This window comes from Callithrix jacchus, chromosome 15 (assembly GCF_049354715.1).
Source record: "Callithrix jacchus isolate 240 chromosome 15, calJac240_pri, whole genome shotgun sequence".
NCBI lineage: Eukaryota > Metazoa > Chordata > Mammalia > Primates > Cebidae > Callithrix > Callithrix jacchus.
Genome location: NC_133516.1, coordinates 26,847,235 through 26,865,149, shown reverse-complemented (window position 1 = coordinate 26,865,149; position 17,915 = coordinate 26,847,235). Strand labels below are relative to the sequence as shown.

At 47.0% G+C, this 17,915-nt stretch overlaps 1 protein-coding gene and 1 non-coding gene across 6 annotated transcripts in view; both read right to left on the bottom strand.

Moving 5' to 3' along the window:
- The window catches only part of LOC118147825 (uncharacterized), a 127,925-nt gene that overhangs the window by 44,461 nt on the left and 65,549 nt on the right, over nt 1–17,915 (bottom strand). The gene's annotated exons all lie outside the window — the stretch shown is intronic.
- Nucleotides 10,769–10,870, bottom strand: LOC118148141 (U6 spliceosomal RNA). Its single transcript, XR_013527782.1, has one exon. It is a non-coding gene; the product is annotated as a U6 spliceosomal RNA (small nuclear RNA).

Genomic DNA, 17,915 nt, shown 5'->3' with positions numbered 1-17,915 from the left:
CATCTGGAAGGTGACTTGTATACTTCACCACCTTTGACTCTTCCTCTCCCAATTATGTATTACTCTAGTAGTTCTTCCCCAATGCATTATTCATTGAGCATTAATCCCCTTAAAATTAGTCTTTGCAGGGAAACTTTGCTTCTTAAAAATCAGCATGCGTTTAATAAAGGCAGTTGGTCCCAGCTTTGCTGATGGGCAGGCAGCTTTATAAAGGCAAAACCAAGGCTTCCCTGTCTCTCTCCGCTTGCACTGCCGGCCTTCGTCTCTGCCACTTGGTGAAATCCATTTTCTGCATGCCTTGGCTAATAGACTCTCTTCAAAAATGGAACTTAATCCTTGGGCAACACAATGTTAAACCGCCCAAGGAAGAATTAAATATTTCAGAAGAGAAGGTGGTAAAAAACGGCAACTGCTATTTTAGAATCTTTGAAAATTTAAGTAGAAGAGCAAAAAATAGAAAGTGGCTTGTACTTGGTACAATGGATCTAAGTTCACTTTTGTGGGATTCTTAATAATGTGCAGGAAGACAATGAAAGCAGCAGCATGCTTGCACACAAAGCACTGGTCCTGGCAGCCCCCAGTACAAAGAGGGGACCTGGCTGCTCCAGTTAGAGGGACCATGTGCTCGAGTTTTGGAGGGCCCAGAGACTAAATCCCTGTTGAAAATGTGATTTGAAGAATGAAAATTGACCTATTTTCCTTCTCCTCACAGTAACGTAACACAAAAGCAAAACTTTTCCTCTTGGGAGGGGCATGCTCTGGAATCTGGTGCCTTGGGTTGGGGTCCTGGCTGCCACAGTTACTAGCCCTGTGGCTTTCAATCCTGCTAGGCCCCTCTGTCTCAGCTGACTTGTATGAAAAGCAGAAACACGACGGAAGAGCCTGCCTGGTCTGGTGGGCACAAGGGTTAACTGGGAGGCTGTGTGTCTCCATGAGTGGCAAACAATCAATACATGCCAGATTATGATGACACAATAGTGACACGGACTTAACCTGGATACATCTTTTACTGCAGAAGTACAAAGAGAAAGCACGCTTTCCTCCGTGGACTGAGGAAAACCAGGTAATTGTAAAAATGCTGCAATCATTTTTCTATCCTGTGCTTTTACAATCCAATTTATTGCTCTGCTCCTCACAGCTGCTTTTCAGAGCCCACAGACCGCAGTTAAAACATATTAGCCAGAATCAGAATAGCAGGTTCGAGAATTATGTATTTATGGCTTGCCTCAAAGAGGCACAAGTGATGTGCCTTCAACTGTTTTAATCTGCTACGCCTTGTCTCCTTTTGTCTCAGGGTGCTCAGAAGAGACGGGAGCTCCCTGGCGGGACACTCCCTGGCGGGGCTCTGTACAAACACTGGCCAGTGAGCTGCCAGCTGGCCGGCCAGAAGCAGAACATTTCCGGCAGTCACTTGCCCCTGTGGTGTGGCTGTTCTACCCTGGAGGCATCTCCATCTCCTGTACCATGTAGGGTATAGGTTCAGAGGCTGATCTGGCCTGAAGACACATGAATTCATTCATGGTGAAGGGGCAGCTCCCAGTGCTTTTCAAGCCTGGTGGTTTTACAGACTAGTCTTGGTTCTCCCTGAGAAGGGTTAATTACCGTGAGGCAGAAATCTTGGATAAGGAGCGTGGCCACTTGTGAGGGCCTGCTGGGGCTTCACCCCTCACTTTGCCACTTTTTAGCCATGTGGCCTTGAGTGAGTCCTGTAGCCTCTCTAGGCCTCAATTTCTTCACCTGTGACATGGAGATAATGAAGTCTGCACCCCTGAGGGATGGGGGTTAGAATGAAATGAGAATGCCTCCAAAGCTCTGGGTGCAGGAAGATTCTAGATGTTGGCTAAAAGTAGAGGATCTAGACCTGGTTCTTCCCAAGCCCACAGGGCAACCCTGTTTCAGACCCTCAGACGCTGACAGACACGCTCCAAAACCCTAAAGAGGCCTGCAATGCCCCGCTTCCTCAAGGCTTTGCCTCTGAGTCCTGTTGCCTCATTTCAATCATCTCAAATGCCACCCTCCTCCACGAGGCCTCTCCAGTCCCCTGCTGGCCAGCAATCTCTCCTTCCGCAGCCATCCATTGCACATTATAAAGCCACCATGCTGTGCTTTATGGACTGACATATGTTGTCACTGCTAGTGTCCTTAAGGCCTTAGACACAGGGCTTGTGCTTTATATATCCATCTGGCCTTTCCTCTTCACCCTGTCTGTGGCTTGCACTTAGAAGGTACACAACAGACTTTGGTTGAACTGTAAATTTGCTCAATCCAACAAAATACCCCAGCTTTCGGAGACACCCCAGGCAGGGTCTGGCAGTTTTATATATGAGGTGCCTAACTCAATCAGACAGAAATGAATGTACCAGATCCAGACTCTCCTAAGACAAATGACTGCGGCCGAGGCTCCCAGGAACAGTGCTGCAGCTGGGTACCAGCTGAGCACCTAAGCACAGATTCCTCAGGGTCCCTGAAAAGGTGCACAGGCAGGAATGGGACTTTTCATTAAAAGGATGTGCCTTAACAAAAATCTGGATACAGATGTTTGTGAAACACTCAAAGGAGGGCACTCACTACCTAGTTCCACGTTGGGACCTTGACCTTGTTAGACTAGGGTGTTTTAATTAAGGAGCTGTTCAAATCTGGGTCACCTGAACTTCCAAACCCCCGAATGATTGAGGCTTTCACATCTGGCTAAGGTGTAAACAGCTCAAGCAGGCCCTAGCGCTACAGAGCAGAGTTAACAGCTTGGGTTCTGGAGTTGGGCAGGCCTAATCCCACTAGTCCCAACTGACTGCCCCGAGTCAAATGCATTGATCCATGCATATCCCAGTCCCTTTCTCGGTGAAATGGGGAAGTGACTGTACCCCCATCTCACAGAGGCATCTGACATGGCAATGAGCTACTGCCCGTAGAGGGCTTGGTACAGCCTCCAGCACACAGCAACTGCTCACAAGGATGCTGCTGCCGATGCTTCCCCCCAGGCTTTCTGAAGTGAGGGGGTGATCCCACTTGGAGTAAGTTAAGTCTCCACAATCTAGCATGAGCCAGAGATTACAGGTGAACTTGTTTTGCTTGAGAGGGTATGAAGAATACAATCAGGAAAGAGAGAAGAAAATGATGGCTGAACCCAGGTATTTCTAGACCACATGGGCTAACAAATGCTCCAATCTGGATTCTACAAAGCAAGTTTAAGAACAGGCAGTGGAAGGGGCTGGGGGTGAGGTGGGACCAGAGGGAGGCAGTTAGACAGGTTTTTCCACCTCATAGACCTTGGTGTGCGATATAAACTATCTCATGACAATAACTACGCCTCTAGCTCTCAACTTGTCTCCTCGAGATTAGAACTAAATAACAATAGACAGTGAGTGAAGGCAGGTCCCAGTTTCTAACCCTTGGGAATTGAGAAGCCAGCTGCCTGATGGCTGTCCTCCCATTGGCTTTTCCTAAGTGAGGGAGGGCCAGAGTGAGGAAGGTCTGAGAAATCCCTCTCCTCAAACACGCTGTACTCTTCAAATCCAGTAAAACTGTAACAGGCCTCTTTGGTTAATGAGTGCAATGGACGCTGGGGACCAGCCTTTTAAAAATTTTACTGGCAACAGTCAGATGGATGGGGACACCAGCCTTGCACTTAGCAGTGTTAAGGAGGCATTTACAGGAGCTCGTGAAATGTCTGCCTCCATTTATGAACCCAAATCACCCGAGAAGTGGAAGGAAACCACTTCTAGTATGTGAGGGGCAGGGAGAGAGGGGTGGTGGTAAAAAACCATCTAGTGTGAACTAGCGAACTATTTCAAGAAGAAGGAAATCAGCAAAGAAGGCGGCCAAGCTATTTATGATGACACTGCTCTTTTCAGGTAATTTACAATGTGCATGAAAGGTTTTGCCGCCAGCAGCACCTGCTTTTAAGTGGCACCCAGTGTGTACCAACAGAGAACATTTCCTGGAGAAGCAGGGCTTTATTTATTCAGAGGGGCAGCAGAGGGCGATGCGGCAGGGTAGAAGCAAGCTCACTGCTACGTGGTGTGTTTCTTTTGTGATGTTTACCATCTGGTTCTTACACTGAGAACATCTAGGCTCTTGTTTGTTTTATCCTAATCATTAGAAAAAGTCTCCTAGGACCTCGATACTCATAGTGGCTCCAGAGGCCGACAGCTCTTCACTGAGAGCTGGTTAGAAATGCAGATCTTGGGCTCCCCAGACCTGCTGAATGGGCACACACATGGAACAATATCCCCACGAGTGCACACGAAAGCCTGAGTGGCCCTGCTCCAGGGCAAATCTTGCAAACATGCAGATTCTGAAGAATGGATCCTACCAGGCTACTTGTTTAAGGAGAGTATTCTCATGAGCCAGTTCTGTCAGATTTTCAGGGAAAATAAACTAAGGGGAGGGAGAGTTTGCAAATTCTCATTCCTGTTGATTTCATAAAAGCAAATTACAGGACAGAAAGGCTCATCAATTCCTGGGAGCTCACTAGGTACTCTTCATCATTATAACTTGGTCTTCATGGGTTACTCAAGTATATTTCTTCTTTTCTCTTTAATTATGAGTTTTATTTATTATTTATTTATTTCTGGAAGGAGGACTGGCCAGTGACATAACCTGTGATTCAAATGCACCCCTTTCCCATCTCGACTGGTCTCTAGTCACCCTCACTCCCCTCCCCCACCTGCCATCACAGCACCACAGCCACGCTCCTAGCCTCTGACCATCACCTGCTGGGCTGCCCAGGACCCACCCTCTTCTGCTTCCACCATATCCATTAACCTGCCGCTCCATCTGCGCTATGTCATCCCGGTCTCCTTCACCCTGTAGCTTGGTTGTGATGTCTTCTGCTTGCCCTTCCCCAGTCCCCTCTCCTCCCTTTGTCACCAGGCCCTGAGCTCCAGAAGGCTGACATGTGGTAGGGAGGGACTTCATCAATGGCCCTCTTCTCTCCTAGCAAGAGGGGAGTAGGGTTAGGACACTGGGTCCCTGGGCTCACTCTTCAGGGCCCCTCTCTACACAGGGCTCTCTCAGGTTCTGGTTACAGCTCCCTCCTCTGGTCCCTGCAGGCTGGCTGCCACACTTACACCTCTGTACATGATCCCTTTATTAAACTCTCCTCAAATTACCCAAGTGAGTGTGCCATCTGTCTCCTCCTGTGCCCCGACACACAACTCTGCTACACCTCACACTCTTGAAGTCCCCAGTGACTTCTAAAAGATACATCCAATGGCCATTTCTTTTCCCTTCTTCCTCTTCCTGTTGGATCTGATGGACAGTTCCCCTTGCATGCCCCCCAACACACCATGTCAGTATACCTGAAATAACTCATATTACTCTCACAACCCCCTTCCAGGGCCATTACCCCTTACCCCCTCCTCCACCCTGACACTAGCTTCTACCTGCCTTCAGTTCACCCCCCACTCCTTCTCAGAGAGTCTTACAATTGTGCAGCAAGTCCTTAGACTCCCCCGGTCTAATCCAGTGCAGGCACTGACACCTGATGAGAAGCCTGCAGCTCACCTGGCTGGTTTACAATGCGGGGCACATCTGCCCCTCCATGTCCTCTCCATCCACGCCCCACCTCTTGATTCTCTCGTGATATTCTCTCATCAACCTCCTTGATGACTTCTCCATTGCAGTCTCTCACTCTAGTGGCAAATAAATAGTCTTAGAAACACTATTGAACATATCATGCACCAGCTCAAAACTGCTTGGCTACCCAGTTTGCACAAGTCCCTGGCCCTGGCATGCAGTGGAGATGTCCCTTTCTAGCTGTAGGGCAGCCTGCAGCCTCCTCTCACCTGTAGGAATGAATCTTCCTCTGCAGCTCCATTGAGTCACTGGAGCCCACCCAAGGCTCTCTGATCTGTCCCAACCTTAGGCATCCTTCTGGAGCCCCGATCTAGCTTGGAAAACCCTCGGGGGCTCTTCCTGAGGCTTCCTACAGTCCTGTATTTTCTGTCCCATTCATTTCCTACAGTCCTGTGTTTTCTGTTCCATTTAGCACCAAACAATTAATCATGTCCTACTTTTGGCTGCCTTGAACAGCTACAAAAGACACCCATTTAACCAGCCTCTGTCTAAAGCCCCTAGTCAGACTGAAGGTCTCTGGAGACACAATTTTTTATTTTGTGTAGCTCTTTATCTCTAAGCATCTAGCAGAATGAGATACAAACAGAAAGCATCCAAAGACAGAGTATGGTCTCTGTTTTACAACAGGAGCATAAATGAATAAAAGATGGCAAAGCCTGTCCTGGAGTCTCTCAATGCCCTGTGCACCAGAGAAGGTGCAGTAAGAGGCAGCCCCACCTCTGTTGGCCTCCAAACCACCCAAAATGAGGTTTCCGATTTCTGGTTTCAGTTTTCTATATAAATCTGGCCTCATTACAACTAATTAATATATTGCAAATTCTACTTAAATGTAGGTTATGATTTACAGATTTTTTCTCCAAAGATGCTAAAGTGTTTCTATATCCTGACCCTCCTAGGGGATCTTCATGTGAGGCCAGTGACGCCACCTCTGTGCTCAGGTGCAAGCCACCCTGTCAACATCTTACCTGGAAGCTTGTAGTCACTCCCCAACTGGCTGCCTCTGCTCACCCTCCCCCAGTCTCATCCACTGCAGCACAAGGTATTTTTTTTCAAACTGAAAAGTTGATCCTGTCATTCTCTGCCACTCTAACCTTTCATCCCTCCCATGAGGATGGCTCGCCCTTCTCCAGCTCCCTCTCCATACCCCTCTACCTGGCAGCCTCAGTAACCTGACCTTCAGGTTTCTGCCTAAATGTCACTTATTACCTGTCCACATGCCCACCTGCCTGTAAGACATTAACGAAAGGGCAGAGGTTTTCACCTAATCCCTCTTCCTCTGGTCAGAGCAGCATTCCTATGCAGAGTAGGTCCCCAAGACACCAGCTTCACTTTCCTCATGACAAAAACCAGTGATGGAATTCGGAGCCAGCTGAGTCATTTGAAGGGGCCTATTCTCTGACACATCACAAAGTCTCATTCTTGACTCAAATCAATCTGAGCTATAATACCCAGGAAGAGCTACTCTGTTCCTGCTATAGAGTCCTCGGCTGGAGAGGAGGTGACGAAGTCAGGCATAGCAGACACCTCTTCACAGGCTCCTCATGACCTCACCAGAGAACCACTGAGTAGCTCTGGAGAAGTTACTCAGATGATGGGCCTTCGTCTCCCTCTTTCTCTTCTCTTTACTTTTATCGTGGTAAATGTTATATATAGTTAACGTAAGTATTACTATTGTGACCATTTCTGAGTGTCAAGGTCTGTGGCGTTGAGTGCATTTGCATTGTTGTGGAACCATCACCACCATCTAACTCCACAACGTTTTCATCTTCCCAAACTGTACCCTGCAAACAATACCTTCCCACTTGCCACCCCACAGCCCTTAGTAACTACCGTTCTACTTTCTGTCTCTGGATTTGACTACTCTAGTACCTCATGAGTGGAATTACATATTTGTCCTTTTGCAACTGGCTTATTTCATTTAACATAAGCTCTTCAAGATTTATCCATGTAGCATGTGGCAGAATTTCCTTCCTTGTGAATAATATTCCATTGTACAAACAGGTCACATTTTGTTGATTCATTCATCTGTCTATGGACACTTGGGCTGCCTCCAACTTTTGGTTTTCCCTCTTGTACAATGGATTAAATCTTAATCTGCTTTAAAGACAAAAGCAAACACCACTTCCCCCAGCCAACTGTAGCAGGGGCTGCCCAGGCCCATCACCCTGGCACCTGCTGGGTCCACCCAGGGCTTTGTGTGCACTTGGGACTCTCGGCCTGAGGCTGCCTTGGCCTGCACTTCTAAGTGCTTGGACATTAACAGTCCAGGAGCAGCCTAGACCCACTGACCATAGGGAGCTGGTGTATGAATGCCCCCATCCAGCTCCCTCACTCCTCGGGGGCTGCAGTGACTTACTCTCCAGTGAATTCTGCTGTCCTGGCCTCCCTCCTTCCCTGTCTCACTTCCCCTCTCCCCTAACCAGTGCTGCCTGGCCTTACCTCCCAGGCATACAACTTATACTTCTAGGGGAATCCAAACTAAGATGCTAATCAACCTCATCCTTCCCTCACACCCTCTTCTCCACCCAAGGTACTGAGGGCAGCACCAAGCACGCACATGCACTGAGACATAGAGGGGACATACAATATGGACTCTCTGATTTGAGAACCTCATTGTTCACCTGAAATGGCAACAATTCCCTGCCCCACACAACAGCAAGCTGCAGGGCAGCTATCTCAGCAGGGGATCCTGACCCAAATCAGCCGGGAAATCTTCCTGGAAATGAGCAGGGAGGACCCCTTCTGAGGGCTCCCAGCTCGTGATGGCAGCTGTGGGTTCCTGCTGAGACAAACCAAGTTGCCCTTCTGGCTCATGGCTGGCTTAACTTTCCAAATGTACCAAGTAGTGTCTCCACATGCTGGGTGAAGCCACAACCATTCCAAGGCTGTCTCCTCTGGCAGAGGCGTGATGGGCAGTCAGACCCATAGGGAATCTGGCTCCTGCAGGGATGGTCGCCCTGCCTTCCTTCTGAGGACTCTGTTAGCCCCTTTGTGCCAGTGCAAGGACACATCACTCTCTTACCCATGTTTAGGCAGCCAAGGGGAGACCTAAACCAGGGGGAGGTATTGGTACAGACTAAACACCAAGTTGTCCAGGCCCAACTGGTACCTGTCACCACAGGGACAAGACTCGCTCATTGGATGAATGCAGAGACTCAGGTTTAACTCTGTCTCCTTCTTCTGCCTGCCTTGCTTTCTCCCTTCTGCAAGGCCCATTCTGTCACACTGACCCTTTCCTGAAAACTGCAGAAGATGCAATGACCTAGCTACAGCTCTAGTAATAACACAACAGCAAGAGAGAGACAGTGGGACTTTTAAAAGAGCAGGTGTCCTTAACATCCATCTGCATCCACTACTTTTACTGGAAGTAGAATTCATGTAGTTAAAAGGTCATGGATCAGATATCATCTGTGACTTATGGGTGGTGGCAGGACACAGGCTGCAGAGAGGATGGGTGACCGGCTGTGCAGACATGGCCAAGTCCAAGAACCACACCACACACAACCAGTCCTGAAAAAGGCACGGAAATCGTATCAAGAAACCCCGATCACAATGATACGAATCTCTTAAGGGGGCGGACTCCAAGTTCCTGAGGAACATGCGCTTTGCCAAGAAGCACAACAAGAAGGGCCTAAAGATGATGCAGGCCAACAAGGCCAAGGCCATGAGTGCACGTGCCGAGGCCATCAAGGCCCTCGTAAAGCCCAAGGAGATTAAGCCCAAGATCCCACAGGGTGTCAGCCACAAGCTCGACCAACTTGCCTATGCTGCCCACCCTAAGCTTGGGAAGCATGCTCATGCCCACATTGCCAAGGGGCTTAGGATCTGCCGGCCAAAGGACAAGGCCAAGGGCAAGGATCAAACCAAGGCCCAGGCTGCAGCTCCAGCTTCAGTTCCAGCTCAGGCTCCCAAAGGTTCCCAGGCCCTACAAAGGCTTCAGAGTAGATATCTCTGTCTGCCAATGTGAGGACAGAAGGACTGGTGCAACTGCCCCACGCTACTACTGCCCGCCATCTGCATGGTGCTGGGGTCCTCCTGTGTTATTTGTACAAATAAACCTGAGGCAAGAAATGAATGAATCAATGAATGGTCATGGATCATGTAATTCTCCATCTTGATTCTGGAATTTGGAGGATGACTGCTTTTCACTGGTTCAGCTGAGAACCTTTGCTTAGACCTGCAGTGATTTTAGGGCTTGTGGACAGTTTTAAGAAACAACCATTGATTACAAAATAGAGCTTACTAAATTCCGCAAAGCTCTGTGCCTCCACCTCTCCATCAGCTCACAACTTGTTCCAACCTGACCACCAAGGCCAAGAGCAATACCTGTTTACTTAACAAATATTTATTGAATACCCACCCTCCTGATATATTATACTAGAGTCTATATTTAAAAAAAACTGATGATGAGGGACCTGCCTTCTGGGAGCCTCTAATCTAGTAACAGATAGACCAGCAAGAGCCCAACAACCACAGCACTAACCGTGTGTCAGCTGCTGTTCCAAATGCCTCACATCTACTAACTTCCTTAATCCTCTTAGCGGCTTTTGAGGAAGGTACTATTACTCTTACAACACAGGAGGAGGGAACAACTGACCTCACTGCCTCCAATCACCCAAAGACACTTGGCTATCCAGTACAAACCAGGCTCACTCACATTCTTAACCCCTATGCCGTACAAACTGCCCAGAAGCCCAACCGGGGGGGCGATCTGTGCATTTCACATGGTCACTGTGCTCTGAGTCCGTTCTCTCCCTTTCTGAGCCTCAGAACAGAGCTGTCTGTCACAGGGAAGCCACGTGGAAAAACGAACGTCTGCTCACCTTTCTGAACATGCCACATTCTGCTGACCCCTGTTCACAGCAGTTTTGCATGAATAATGGCTAAAGTCAAGGTTTTGATGGAGACAAAAAATAAAAACCCTAGACATCTTATGAAATGTTAATTAGGATGTCAGAGGGCTCTGAGTTTTGACAGAGGTTTTTCCTGCCACAGAGGGCAAGTCCCTGCCATCTTGCTTCTGTGAGTCACTGTAATAGCCTTCGCTATTTCATCTCCTTCTATAATTTATACACGTTGAAGTACAAGGTTGCAATAGAATATAACACATGTGTAGGGAAATATCCATTCATATTTGCATGCACGCACATGCCTCCTATTTGGATTGGGTTTTCTTTAAAGAAAATTTTTTAAAAATATGGAATGCTTCCCGAATTTGCATTTCATCTTTGTGAAGGGGCCATGCTAATCTTTTCTGTATCATTTATTTGGGTTGTTATAACACAAACTGCACATTCCTTATCTTACGGAGGAAAAGACATGGACATTCTAGCCAGGCACAGTGCCTGGTACTTAGAAGGACACAGATGTTTAGTCAGGGCTGGACATTGTCTTGAGCTTCTCAGAATCTAATGATGAGAAAGAAAGATCATTGGAGAATTCATTTTAAGACACTTATGAGAAGACTGCTTGTTACGTTCAAAAAAAGGAGCTGGTGAGGCTGCCAGGAGTGGAATGAGGGTGACAGGGAGTCAGGGAAGGCTCCCCAGAGGAGGAGACTGCTACCTTGGTCTGGAACACTAAGCAGAAATAATTTCCAGTTTGAAAATAATATCAAAACTGTATGCAGGGAAACAGGCTGATGGGGAAGGGGCATTTCCTAGCCAGAACGGATGAGACAGGGGCTCAGGGAAGGAGCTTTGGAGCCAGGAGGCTCAGGTTTGGGCTTGCATCCCTACTTGCTGGGCCTAGGACCTTGAGCAATTAATCATTTCACCTGTCTCCTTACCTGCAGAAAGGTGACTGCAGACTATCTCATTTAATTCTTATTACAAAGACCTTGGCCCACCCAGGACCTGTTCAATAAACTGCTTATTACAGTGGTTCACAGACGTTTTGCTTATTTTCTGTCATGACTATGTCAGTTTGCCTCTAAGCCAATGTCTCAGAGTTCTGCAGTGCCCTTGGCTCCCGGACTAAGCCTTGAGATGTGAGTGAAGAATAACTCTTGTGTTTTATGCATACACTGTCCATGTTCCCTTAGAATAATACATGAGAATAAATAGTTGCTTATGTGCTACCACAAAGAGGCGGGAAAAAATCAGAAGGCTCTGGGATGGGAGAGCACAGGAAAAGTATATCTTCCATTAGTTTAGGAGGCTGTAATTTAGGTGGTTATATCCTTTGAAGGAGGTGCAGTAGGGTAGGGTAGGGAGGTTGGCTTGGGGGAAAAGGAAGTTTCCACCAAACTGTGGTTAATTGTAGTGAACAACAGAAAACTGAGAAGAGAAGCTCGGTTTCAGGAAACAATTCACAAATAAATAACCAATCAACACAGCTCCAACTCCATGGCAACTCCTCTTCAAAACAGTGAAGGAAAAGAACAAGGGAAATTTACAAGCTTTTTTTCCTGGGTGTATATCAGCCTATGTTTTTGACAAGCAGTAGTGGAAAATAGGTGTCCTGCATGCTTCTGTAATATTTTCCTCGTGTTGGTTCTCTCACTTGCTTTCTGCCCCTCCCCACTCTCGGAACATTCAATCTATTTTGTGATCCTGACGTGTCTAGCGACCCAGACTCGCGTGAGGCTTGCTTAGAATTTTAACTACAGTTTTCTTCCTGACTTTTCATGGCTTTTAAGTTGCTCTGGATTTCCTGGCTCCTCATCCTTGGCATGAAAGAACATGAGGCCTCTTTACCTAGAAGGCGGCACAATGAATCAGCAGCAACGCTGGTGATGGAAGGCCCAGGGACCAGATGGCTTTTAAGACAGGCCTTCACAAAAGGAACTGGAGGAGAATGACAGGAAAGGTACAGGAGGGTAACCACAGTTTCAAAGGCACAGAATTTGAGGCTCCTGGAAGGTACTTAATAGAACAGTGCGTCTCAAAATGTAATGTGCACATGAATCACCTGCAGAGTCTGATTCAGCAGGTCTAGGGTGTAGCCTCAAATTCTGTGTTTCTAACAAGCCCCATGGATCACACTTTGAGTGGCAAGATTCTAGATGATCTAATTTAATCATCTCATTTTTTAGAGGAAGACACCGAGATTCAGAGGGGGAAAGTGACTTAGGGAAGGAAGGTCAGAGTAAGTTGAGTCTAAATCTGAGTCTGTAATTCCTGGTCACAGTGCCCTTTCAAAAGAATTATTTAAACAGTCACAGAGATGATGGGGGTGGGGGGGGTTCACCCTCCCCTCACAGTTTGCCTTAGGTAGGATGTCACTGGAGAGATTGCTCAGTTTTGAACCCTAGTAGGTGATCTGAAGAACCTAAACCCTAAAGCAGGTAAAGTTCAGAGTGACTGATCTCTCTATGCTGAACCTGTTTATTTAACCTGTTTATTCAACTTTGATTCTTGAAAGAATCAAAGAGGATGCTTAGGGCCAGAGGATGCAAGCTGTCTCCCATTACCTGTGGTCACACAAGAACAAGGCTGCAGATTCTGCAGGAATGTGAATCTCCTGCTTTAATAAGAAGACATTCAGGCCAGGCGTGGTGGCTCATGCCTGTAATCCCAGCACTTTGGGAGATTGAGGTGGGTGGATCACTTGAGGTCAGGAGTTCGACACCAGCCTGGCCAACATGGTGAATCCCTGTCTCTACTGAAAATACAAAAATTAGACAGTCATGGTGGTGGGTGCCTGTAATCCCAGCCACTCAAGAGGCTGAGGCAGGAGAATTGCTTGAACCTGGGAGGCAGAGGTTGCAGTGAGCTGAGATGGAGCCTCTGCACTCCAGCCTGGGTGACAGAATAGGACCCTCTATAAAAAAAAAAAAAAAAAAAAAAGAAAAAATTTGCATAACACTGATAATGCCATGTGTGATTTGGGTAACGTATAGTAAGAGACTTAGCTTCTGGAATAGTCTGTCACTCCAAATGGAAATGGGTCGGCAGGCAAAGTGACTTAGTAGCTCCCAAATGAGCTCACCCTCCAGCCCCACCCTGCTGTTGTCCAGGCCCAGGCTCAGGAATCTGAATTTGTGTTCAACTTTCCAGCTGATTTGAATGTCCACCTAGTTTTAGGAGCCCAACAGATTAGATGACCCCTCAAAATTGCCATTTGGTCTAGGATGGACGGCCCTGGAGATGACGCTGCTCATGTGGTGAGGGGCATGAGGAGGTGTCATGAAGGGTGAAGCCAGTGGCCCCCTCCCAGAGTTACTGATGCACTCACAGCGTGTCTAGGGATCCCTGACCCATCTCTGAGAAGGACCAGCGCCACTCAAGGAAGGGCCAACAACGAGCTACCATGGTTCCGAGAAAGAGAATCTGCATAGTTCAGATTTTATTAGAAATGAAGAAAGGGAGCAAGACTGAGGTTGTGATCTGAGAGTGTGAGGGAGGCATTTTTGGAAAAAACAGAAGAGCTTTTGAGAATTGAATGAGAAACATTTGATGTGGGACAGATTTTCTCTGAAAATGTGAGCAGCCTGGTGGGTGAATTCTGTGCCCTGTGAAGCATATTGATGAGGACAGCGTATGGAGGAGGGGGCTCCAGGCGCTCCAGCTGCCTGCAAGGAGGGAAAAGCTCCACCAAATGAGCCTCTGGAGATGAGGGGCTGTGCTAGGGGGAACTACTGGCCCTCATTCTTACCCTCCTCTCTGTCTTCTGTCACATGCCTTTGCACTTCCTTCCTGTCACGTGCCTTTGCTAAAGAGGGGAGAGGACCCTACTTCTGTGCTCCATCTTTAGGTTGGCCATAGAACTTACTTTGGTCAATAGAATTTGGCAGATGGATGGTGCACCAGTCTGGAACCAAGGTCTCAAGAGACCTTAGTGAAAAGAAGAAGCTTTCACTTGCCTTCATGCTCCTCTACTGCTGTCATGAGCAGAGCTTGCCTTGCTACCCTGCTGGTCCATGGGGAATGAGGGCCATGAGAAGCACAGCTGCCCAGCTGACCCACAGACTTTTGGGGAGGGACAGAGCCCAGCCTGAAGCACAGGGGCCCAGCTGAGCCAACCCTGAACTAGCTGAGCCCCAGCTGCCCTGCAGCCCTGGGATAACACTTGAGTGCTGTGGAAGCCACTGAGTTCTGGGGGTTCCTAACGCAGCCGTGGCTAATGGTACCATTGCCGAGGAGAAGTGGCAACTAGCATGAACCTCACTTGGCAGCCAAGTCAGCGCTGCTCAGGGCAGCTCATTACTCCAGAAGACAGAAAACAGCTGATAATCCAGAGGACAGGACAGCTTTAGCAAGGAATCCTTGCTGAGTCCAATTTCGTGATCCTTCTCTGACTTTCAGAGCAAAGGGCATAGGCTGTGAGGAGGGAGCATGACGTGTTCACAGGCCTGTCCTACACTTTCAGCCCTTTGCTCACAATTCCTACACAAACTGAAAAGAGAAACTGGACTTTTAATCATGGTGGCTGGCTGGAAAAAGTGACACTTTTGCTAATAATAAACACACAATTGTTAATGCTTTACCGTGTCACATGCCCTTCACCCCGGTCTCCTGGTGCTCCCAAAACACTTATTCATTCATCATCAGGAGGCCTGAGGCTTCTGCTCACTCAGCAGCAGAGACAGGCAGCTAACTCTTGGCCTGAGGGACCTTTTCATAGGTTCCAGAGTTAATGGTTTTCTCAAAGGGAAGGAGGACAAGGAATTACCTATGGTCTTGTTGAAGAAGCAAGGCACTGACTGTAAATAATTTCCTATCCATCCAACTGGCTTGCCACGTCACAGCCTGGGATGGGTCTTAATCTTCTGCTTCTTTCCGACTGCGTTATCTTAGGGAAATCAGATTTTCCAAGCCTCAGTTTTCTCAACATAAATCCTTAAGAGTTGCTGTTGGCATTACAGATAATAACTACATAAGAAAAAGCTGACCCTGTGCTTAGACATGTCGGTACTTAAGTGTGGGAAGTAGAAAAGTTCCTCTTCAAAGTTTCTTTTGTTGTTAAAGAATAAATCATAAATGTTAGAAACAACAATTTTTTTTAAAAGACTTTCTTCAAAGCCTTCTGGCTTTTTGCTAGTAATTCTTTGTTAAGCCCTATCCTATGTAGCTGTTAGACATGCTCACAGACACGTAGTACATTCTACGTCCTTGTACTTTAACCAAGATATCTGTGCTGGACGCGCTCACAGGCATGTCCCAGCTCACAGCCTATGCCCCTTCCTTATTTGGACTTCCTTTTTGTTCTCCATTGCTTTTACCTGTTTAGAAAAGTTTTAAGTTGTTAGCCAATCAAGTTTAGTTTTGGATTGTGAGGTCTGGCTCCCGCCAACAGAGATCAGACACAGCAGTAAGGACAATCCCAAGTGCATAAAGGATAAATATGTCTGCCATTCCTTTGTTTGTTATACTCTTGTGGCAAGATGGCTGGTGAAGGTGCCCTTCCTGCAGGAAGTAAAGATTGCCTTGCTGAGAGAGCCTTTGTCTCAGTGCTGATTTTTCTTTGCAGCACTGAGCATCTGTTTCCAACATCAGGTAGCTATTCTGTTTATCAGAACACAGAGTAAGCAGGGTTGCCATGTGCAACTGTGTAGGGTGTTAACTGCACAAAGACTCCTGGCCAAGGAGGTAAATGGGCTGAAATCCATCCTCAGCCCCACAGACTTAGTCTTGCCTCCTGTGTGGCTTGCTGCTGTCCAGAAAGAAGGGTTCCTGTTTCTAATTTGCACAAAGGGTACATAGCAGCCCTAAGAGAAAGTCCAGGGTATTGAAGGTTAAAGATATGTTTGTGTTGAAACTTCTCTGAAAGAAAGTGAAAAATGATCACTTTACTCAGTGATTTGCAAATAATTACACAGCTTAACAAAAAGTTGCCAGTTAATTTTCCATTTGTCCTAAAGATTCCAACTCAGTAGGTCTGAAGAGAGGCCTCAGAATCTGCACTTGCAGTCAGCATTCTCACTGTTGTTTATATAGATCTAGGTTTGAGAACACTGTGCTGTTTCGGGTCCCCTTGACCCAGGCCTGGGCTCTCTGGAGGCAAGAGCAGGTCAATCAAATGAACAAATAGGAAATCATCTCCAGCAGTTCAAGTGTAAGTTTCAGGGTTAAAAATCCAGAAATATCCCCTGTGTCTTGTTAACAAGAACTTTAGTGGACCAGGGCCTCCCAGTGGTTGGGCTGGGAAAGGCCATAGCATTAAAGGGATATATGGCAAAAGGGGTGCATGGCAGCTTGGGAGGTGGCCGGGCCCTGACAAAGAGCCTCTGATGCACACTAATGATAGGAAAGAGCCTGGCCACCGAAGGCAATTACGGAGGATGAAGCATCACACAAGCCAGCCAGGCGGGGGAGTGCAGGGGGATCTTATTATCCCCTCTGTCTTGCTTAATAGAAGTTAATAGTTGGAAGGGAATAAAAGAATGGTGTGTGAAGTTTAGTGCCAATACAGTCTAATATGCATGCTATGTTTTTATTTCAAAGAGGATAAAGGCCCAAATTTTATACTGAAAACAAATGTTAAAAATTAATTATAAAGAAGACACCAGAGGGCCTCAAGCCTGTTCCCTGGGTGACTGATTAAATGCCTGCCTCATTTAGACTGGTATAAACCCAATCTCTTGGAAGAAGGCCAAAACTATTTGCCAACGTCCACAGAGACTCTCCAAGAAAATGATCCTGGTGCCAGGAAAGAGAAAAACATACTCACCACTGCTGCCCGGAGCCAGCCACCACCACAGGGTGGAATCTAGTCATGGGCAGGAACACAGAATGCTGCTGCAAGGTCAACGTGGGTCAAGAGCATCCCTCATCACCTGAAATTGATTATCAATGAACCAAACAAACGAGGCCATCCAGGCCTGGGAGAAAAGCGGTCGAAAGACTTCCTTCTCTCTGCAGGCTCTGAGTGGGGGAGGTGGGGGCTTTTTAAAAAAAAAAATCCCTGGATTTTGTGTGGTTTGAGAATATCTTCCCAATTCTCAGGATGTACAAGTTCTAATTGAAAATTTTAGAGCAGGAATTAAGCCAATGACTCCATTATCTTTTGAATTTTAAAATTACGGTTTAATGGCAAGATAATATTTTCTTGTTAAAATAAAACCAAAAGATTACCAAAAATGCTGACATCCCCCTTCAATACTCCTCACTCCCAAACCCTAGTTCTTCCTTTTGCTCCAAAGGTAATTGCTATTGGCAGTCTGGTGTGGGTCCTTTCAGACCCATAGAAGACAACATATAAACACAAAGAACTGTTTTGTAGACTATTTTTCCACTGATGATATCATACTGAGCATATTTTTTGCAACTCACATTTTTCATTAAACCACAGGTCTCAGAAGTCGATTCATGTTGGTACATATGCTAATTGCAGCACAGTATTCCAAAGTATGTATACAATTACTCCACGTTCCACAGAAAAAAAGCCCATGTTTC